Source organism: Anguilla anguilla, chromosome 5 (assembly GCF_013347855.1).
Source record: "Anguilla anguilla isolate fAngAng1 chromosome 5, fAngAng1.pri, whole genome shotgun sequence".
NCBI lineage: Eukaryota > Metazoa > Chordata > Actinopteri > Anguilliformes > Anguillidae > Anguilla > Anguilla anguilla.
Window position 1 is genome coordinate 60,072,278 of NC_049205.1, and position 8,993 is coordinate 60,081,270.

The window sequence follows — 8,993 nt, forward strand, 5'->3', positions numbered from 1 at the left end:
GGGGAGCGGGTGGGGGGAGAGTGAGGGTACGCAAAGCAGTAATTGCTACGCGCCCGTAGCGGAGCGACTGCCTGGCCCGATAGGAAGGCACCTTAAAAAAAAAAAAACTCGCTTTAACAAGCCGTTTACCAGCGATTTCCCCCAGCAACCGCCCTGAGGGCCTGATTAATTAGAAAACCACCGGCTAATCACTAATTACACGAGTCCCCGGAGAGATCCGCCAGCGCGTCGTCCTGCCGTTCCCTATTTCAGGTGAAGGCGGTGAAGCCACTGCTCCTCCGATCAGTGGCGGTAGGAAATGAATGGATTCCGCCTCTCCGTCCGTTTATTTAAGATCCAGTGCAAGGAGCAAATCTGATTTAAGATTCTAACCTCAGGAACGTTTTTTTTTTTCATACGCTCGATGGAAGTGCCACCCACCCCCCCAACCCCCCCACCCCCCCACTCTCCACTCCCCCGACTTTCATTAAACGAGAGACATAAAATCCTCCATTCTGTGCTCCTCATTGTACACACATATACACACACGTATACACACACACAGAAACACATACATGAGTTTGTCAGACTGAGTTCCCTGGCTTGCAGTGTCCCAAAGCAAACACCTCCGGTGTACAGTGTAATCACATTGACTCCACCCAGCATTGGAGGGGTGGGGGAGGGGAGGCAGGAAGCGGGTGGAATACTATCCACTACACATTGCACTCTAGGCCAGCCTCTTGTGCTGTTGCTGTTGTTTTTTTAACCCCATAACTATGATGGGAATGAGCATAGCAAGCAGGGTCGTATAGAAAGCACACCCAGGGCCGTATAGAACACACTTTGGACTCAATGTGAGGGAAACTGTGCACACACAGGTCACGTAACATTATGTTTGGGAGGACTCTGTCTTGGCTGAGAGATGAGGTCACAGGTTCAGCACGGTCACCAATCCCCCCCCCCCCCGCATTGCAGGAACATTATGAGAATGTCGCAAAGTCTTTCGCCACTACCCACTCCGTCCAGAAGGGGGCGACAGTGTCGTCCCAGGCAGGAGCCACAGCCCGGATTCCCTGGCCACTGGGCCTCAGCCAGCACATCGGGTGACCCCTGGAACCCTTGGCTCAGAACCCCTCTGCCTGGTGATGACGGCTCAGTTTGGGTCCTTCGAGAAACATTAATCAGCACAGGTGTTTGGGCCCACGCTGCCCCCCCACCCCCATGCAGCTTATCGGTGGGACAGAAGCCAACGCATCGTCCGTTCAAGATGAGAACTGTCAGCGCTGCAGACAGGATTAATGTGTAACCTTTCGACAGTCAAGCTCACTTTCTCTCTCTCCTTTCCTCTCTCTCCCCCTGTCTGTCATAACACATTGTATCTCAGCATTTCTCTCAGCTCTTTCTCTCTCTCTCTTTCTTTCTCCTTTTCTGTCTGTCTTTCTCAGTTTTTCTCCCTGTCTAAAATTCAATTGAGTTTGATTAAAATCTGCTTTACTGACAGGACAACCCTACAGTACGACAGTGTTGCCAAAGCAGTCATGAGAAATTAAAGTAAACAAACAAACAAACAATAAACAACTGCAATAATTATATTAACATACATAAGCACAAATGCATGTAAACTTGAAACATATATACATCTACAAGAGGGGAGAATCGTAATGACCAATAATAAAAAAATTATATACAACAACAGTGATTCAAGCAGACAGTTAAAAACGTTCAGTGTTTGCCGTGCTGGGTACTCAGCCTGCGGCCTTCAAGTTGTAAGGCCTGCTTTACCAGGACACAAGTGGCTGACATTTTTTCCATCTGTGTCAGGTTTCAGAAGAGTAGGTGAGGAGGGCAGTAATTATCTCTTTTGAAGAACACCTGCCTCTCTTGTGAGTGTAGAACACAGCTGACCGCAGCCTCGGACTCTCTCCTTTAATGGGGGGCGACCGAACTCTCTCTCCTGGGCTGGCCAGTGTTTCCTCGTTGAGGCCGATTTCAGTGGAATTCAATCTCCCTTCATAACGACATTCCAAGCAAGTCACAACGAACGATGCCGCGGAAGAAAGGTCCGTGGAAAGTTTTGCCAGTTTTGCGACTCAATGTAGTAAATAACTTGAAATGCAGATGGTCATCGGTGTTCATTTTTTTTGGGGGGGGGGAATGTTAAAAAGGATAAATAAATCGCCATTCATCGCTTTCATTCGGCACGGGCTGTAACTGTATTCGACGAGTAGCTTCCATGACGTTTGTCATGACTGAATGATGACGTCAAAGGCTGTCGCCTGGAAGTTTCAAAGCAAAGTTCCCAGAATCCCATTTTTCAACCAGATGGGCATCGAAGTAGAACTGTAACCATGCAGTACGTACTGTACATATAAATAATGCACATGCACTGTTCTCCTTGACATCGAAGGTTTATGTGTGGTATCAAAAAAAAAAAATAATACACTGCACAATGTTAAGTTGTTATTGGTTGCTATCCTGAATGTTAATTATTTCAGCTAGCTTATTTTCCCAGAGAATTTTCTCATTTTTCTCATTTAATCAATTTTTCCATAGTTTGGAAAGCCATACCACCAGCTCTGCCAGGTAATTACCATTCACCATCATTTTGGACATAACCTTCCTAGTAATTGAGCATTTCGTGTTTCAATAGTAAATGGCTATACTGTCCACAGACAACGCCGTGTGTTGGAGACTGAGGGGAATGTCATCACTGGTGAGGTGAAGGGGGCCTATTGCCTCGTGTTGGAAGAATTGCTCATATTTTCCTTCTTCTTTTCTCTCTGGTGCCTCAGCAGCTATGGTTTAGCCTCCATATTGAAGGAGGGGAAGAGATGGAGAGAGAGAGATGGAGAGAGAGATCGAGCGAGAGAGGGAGACTGAGTGAGAGAGATTAAAGGTACAGTACACAGCAGGGGAAGAGAGAAAACTCTTTCCATCGTCGCTAGGCATTGCAGTGTGTTGATTAGGACAAAATGAAAAAGAGCTGGAAAAAAGAAAAAGAGGGAGGAGAAGACAAAGGGATGAGAGGGAGATGTGAAAGAGAGCATTCATGCTTCTGAGAAAAGATGGTAGAGGCGGGTTCTGTCTCTTCATCACAAAATGGATGGAGTTTTCCCCCCAAAAAAGTTAATCAAACCAGCAATTTGTCATGTAGGGCTACCATAGATATAATTGTGCAGAGTGAGGGTGAAGGGGTGGGCGGGTGGGTGAATGGTGAATGTTGGTGAATGGTGCTGGTATGTGTGTATCTTATTGATTGCAGACGGGTGTTAGAATTAGATTGTATTTTGATTTTAGGAAGAGTCTTGTTGATTCTTTTTTAATTTTATTATCCGTTTTTACTTTATTTTGAAAGAACCCTTATGTTCTGGCAGCTGCAAATTCCAGATCATTTTCCGAGTTCACGTTCTGTAAGCTAAATTTAAAAACTCATAACCTGGGAAATGTGTTGTTTTGTACACTTTAATCACACTTTGATTATACCGTCATTTTCACCATGACCATAACGTCATGAATTTAGTGACTTTGTATTGGGCCGCCAAGACCCCCCTTGAATCTCCACCTATGGCTCGACAGATGAACACAGACATGGCTTTTTATTGTAAAGTTTGTTGCGCAGTCTACCTAATTCATAAATCAACCAACTGCTAGAAGCAAGACTGCATCAGAACAGTGCCACATTCGATAATGGTAGATTACAAAACTAATGCTGATAGGGAGTTATTTCCCGGACAAAACACATAGGCCTCTGCCACATTTTGAAGGCGCTAAATTGTTACTGGCTTGTAAAAATCCATGCACATAATTTGGGTAAAGCAATTCCAGCTGCGTTGAACGAGCTTTTTAGCCGACCTTCGCGGCTGTTATCCTTATTTCACCCAAGCCAAAGTTATTGATTCCCAGTGAGTGAATGCGCAGTTACGACGAATGGACTCGAGGAACACATTCAGTCAAGCGCTGACCAATCCGCTCATTTTGAACTCAACTGTATGAACACCGGTTGTAGGGTACGTCACAGGGCATATCTTACTCGGCTCGTGTGTTAAATGCAGCGGTGATTACAATTAGTGGCAAAGTAAATAACGCCGGGGGACAACTCCGTGGATATATGGCTCCTATACAGCCATCATTGTGATCAAGCGAAGCCTACAATACATTGGCAGTCCGAGCGCAAACATACGGCGCACTGACACTTTTATGGCCAGTAGTCCTGACTTAATTACTCGGAATGAGAAGATATAGCCATTACAGAGTCAATGTGGACTTTAAATGTACTTACGCCGCCGCCATGGTGATATATTCTGGAGGAGGACGCTTTATTTAGCAAAGCACGCCGTAGTTTTCACGCATTTCATCGCAACAAGACAGTGCCCAGCACGAAACATAACTCTTCACACCTGCGTGTGCAGAATATACTGCCTGTACACAAAGCACGTAGGCTACTAAATCTGACAATTGGCGAACGAGTGCTCCTGATAACAGCCCATGTCAACTATTTGAACAAAAATAACAATTTCCTGTATCCCAGAGCGTAACAAGCCAGGTGCGAATACTAATGTTCTAGACCAGTCACAGGACTCTCACTGACTACTGTATTTACAGGAAGATTTCAGAAATGGTCATTGTGACAGTAAGAGCACTGACAGCTAGGAGAACAAAAAACCACCCCGATTATATTGGTTTAAAATGGATCATTAAACGCTGCTAAAACCTGATAAACACGCTACGTGATTCATCCTGAACCGGCGCTAACATCAACTAACAGCCTATCGCAGGATGAAAGTTAGTTTTTCTTTTTTTACTGTGGTAGCAGACAAACTGTGATATAGGCCCTATACGTTCCACAAATCCCTCTACCTAGGACTAGTAGTTGTTATTAGGCCTACAACAATTAGCCTCGCTGGTGCCATGTATAGCAACAGGAAACGTGCTTCCTTTTCATAATCCATTTATTCCTAGAAATCCATTGAGATTAAAATCTTTTTTTTTTTTTTAAATAGAGATCAAGCCCTGGGCCACATTACTAACTGAAGTGGGTCGCGAGAATGCCAAAGGAGCTCACTGGTGATTCGTGTGACGTTAGCTTCACGGATCACTCGTCCGCTTATAAGAAAATGCCGTTTGCCAAGTGCATTATGCAGAACGCAGACATGGTCGCCCGAGTGTGGAAGTGTATTTTAAATAAATGACATTTCAAGATTTACGATCGTTTCAAATAAGGACAGAGGCGTGTTCTTCAGTGTTTTTGCTTAATAAGATTATTTCTCGTCCAGCGCTCGTTGCGCTTCACAAGTAAATATGAGAAAAGGAAAAAGTATAGGCTACGCGTAAACCTATTATTTTTATCGATTAAAGACAATGCGTTAATCATTTTGGGGTGGGAATTGGAGCATGCCGCAGTACGGAATACACCCTGGATAGGTCACCAATCCCTCTCAGGGCATACACACACCACTCATGCACTCATACCTACGGTATCCAGTTAGTCTACTGCACGTCTTTGACTACCAATATAATAATATTGTTATCAAAAATAATATGTTACACGGGAAATAGAATCGCTATGTGCACTGTAGACATAACCGCAGGAAAGACAACAGATTAGCATGAAACAGCGGTACTGTTTTAAAATGAATGATTGAATAATTGAACGAGCGCTGAACAAAAATAGGTCTGAGCAAGACGTTCACTGCACATCCTTAGTCAATGACTCATGAAACCGTGTATAATACTGGGCTACCCCCCCCCCCCCCCCCCCCCCCTCCCCTCTCTATTTCTCTCTCTCTCTGTCTTTCTACAATGAAAAATCCCCTCATTGTAGTAACCACAGAGAAAATGTTCAGTTGTTTGTGTGTGTTTGTGTGCGTGTGCTTGTGTGTGTGTGCGTGCATGCTTCTGTATGTGTGTGTTTGTATGCGTGTGTGTGTGCATGCTTCTGTGTATGTTTATGTGTGTGTGTGTGTGTATGTTTGTGTGTGTGTGTGTTTTTTATGAAAGGTTAGAGAGGAACATTCTTTCCGGGAATACCTCAGAGCAAAGCAGCTAAAACACTTGAGATTAACATTTAAGATCTTAATTAAATCTCTCGCTCTCTCTCTCTTTTCACAGGCCTCACAAATTATCTGTATTTTACGATGATTATTTTATTTAAAGTATTAAATTACACTTTCATTCAGAATGTCCTATGTGTTTGTTTTTTTTTTCCTCAGCAGAAACCCTTGCGGCTTTATTTTGAAAATGTAAATGTTATATTATTTGGCAGCATTTCTCTGGCCTTGGTGGCAGCCTGGCATTAAAGCTCACTGTGTTAATGTTTTATAGCAGTCCCAGTTCTACAGAGCGTGGGTGAATGGGAAGCAGAAAATATTAATAATGAAGAGAGAGAGGAGGGAGGGGGGGAGGGGAGGAGGGGGTCGTTGAGAAATGGAGTTTGCATTTCATTCAGTAGCAATGGTGCATGCACGTGTATGCATGTGCGCACACACATGACTTGTGTTTGTGTGTGTGTGTCCATATGTGTGTGTGTGTGTGTGTGTGTGTGTGTCTGTGTTCCCTTGAGGAACAAGCTTACCCTGAATTGCCTCAGTAAAATATCCAGCCATATAGATAGATTATATGTTTTAGAAAACTAAGTTGTTCAAAGTTTCCTGTGGAAGGGCACATATACAAAGCTAATGAATAATGTAATCCATGAGTCTCAGAAACAGAAACAGAATGTGGCCTTCTGTGCAACGGGAGTTGTGATTGTGATGTATTGTCTGTGAAAGAATTCTGTTACATCTGTCAAATCTGTTGGAAGGGTCAGCCAACAATAACACACACACACACACACACACACATAAACGCATCTTCACACATTCACACACACACACACACACACACACACAAACGCATCCTCACACATTCACACACACACACAAACTCTCAACCTCTCAAACTACAGCACAAGCTAGTTTTTTTCCATTTTAAAGCTTACGTACGTATCCAACATGTCCGCCTGATTTTATACCTGTGGGTACCCCTGTTCTGCACATCCGGTCACACTGAAAATGGGACAGCGTTGCCATAGCGTTACAAACACATTGTGAGAACCTGACATTTTAGCCACAGTGTGTGACCACCGAAGGTACGCTGGATGATGCATATGAGGACATTAGCCTAATGGTTTGCGGCTATATCTGGACAGATCGTTTTCAGGGTGTAGTTCTTCCGTCTCGGTAATGTTATGTAAAATGTTACTGCGCAGTTCAAGCATAACCGTGGAAGGAGGGATGGAGTGGATGAAGCGAAATGGATATTAATAAGAGGTGAATCCATTTTTAGAATATCAGACCCTGTTTGGTATTGACTGAGGCCAAAATATCGAAGTGAAATCTATGAAAGAGATTTATTGCTAAAAATGTATAGAAATCATTTCTAAAATGAATTTTGCAGACCATGTTATTTATATGATTTGCCAGACCTAGAAGTCAATTTGCCTTTTTTGCATTTGTGAGAAAACATGCGATTTGTTCGTTCTGCAGCCTTATTCTATAGCAGGTTAGATCAGTATTATAAAAAAAATTGTGCATACATTTATTTGTTAATTGTGGTCTTGATTATCCTCCTTAGACCTGGAATTCATTTTTGACACTTGAATTATGTAAAAAAAAATATTTTTTAATTCTGGATTTTTTCCATCTTGTTCATAACTAAGAGGGACCAAATGCATTCTTTCTGAGTAAACTGTACTCTGTGAGAGTTCATTTAATTCTGAACATTCTTCTTACATACGTACTGTCTGCTGACTGTTTCCCTGAAGAAAAGATATTTCAAACGAGACGAAGCACACAACTCCTAAATGTTGCCGCATGGGGTGAAGGCCAAACATTTTGATCCAAAAGTGCGATGCATATTGGACAGGTGCGATCTCATGGCTGTAATGGCTGTAAAATCTCTGTTTTACAGCCATTGCCTGGAGCTACAAATGAGCGGGTGCTTTCAGTGTCTGTCTTGTGGACTGGTTGCTACCCAGTATTGTGTTTAACGTGACCTAGGTCCATTTGGTGCCAATTCCACATATGTGTGTCATTGTGGTTGTCTTTACACAGTAAAATGTTCAGTGTTAAATCAACTTTTACAGAGTACATACTGTATGGCCCCTATTGGACTATATATGTACTCTGTTAGAGTCGAAATACCACTGGATATTTTACAGTGTAGAAGCTAATTTAAGTCCATTTAGCTTCACGGTCCCATGCTTGCTTATGTTAAGAGCAAGAAAGATATTGTACTGTACATTGAGCCATTTCCGTGCCAACTATAAATATTCACACACACACACACACACACACACACACACTCTCTGTCTCTCACACACACACACAATTATGAAACTGGTGCACATTACATCCTTAAATTGAGCCTCACCTACATCATCAACATTACTGTTGCCATCATACACTCTCCTGAGGAGATTCTTTACACGCTCTGCTTTATAATTAAGATTTTTTTTTTTGCCAATGTGACTCTCACTGAAACTGTGTGGAATTTACAGGGAAGGTGGCAGAGAATGTCCAGCCATTGGGGAAGCATTATGACATCATGGTCTTAAGTTTTGTACATGAAACATGGTCGAAGGTTCTTTAATGTTGGGACATAGTTAATGAATGTTCCTCACCTGGTTTTCAGTACAATGATTAGAGTCCCACGGTGAAAGGCTATACCGTGGGAAATAAAAAAAGTGACACAGAAAGCTCCTCTCACTCTTAAACCGGGCGAGAAATGAAAAGAAATCAGTCTGAGGGTCTGAGGTAAGTACAGGGTTATCCACACCTCAGTGCCCGATGGTTGGAGATGTCGCCCCCTACAGTTGAGAAAAGGCTACTTTAATATATCAGATATGTAACTTTGCATATTTTTTATTTACAAAGTGACAGAAAAAGGGAGAACATTGCTCTTTCTCTTTCCTCTGTCTACCTCATTCTCTCTCTTTCTCTCAACCTCTCTTTCCTCTGTGGTTATTGATCTCCCTT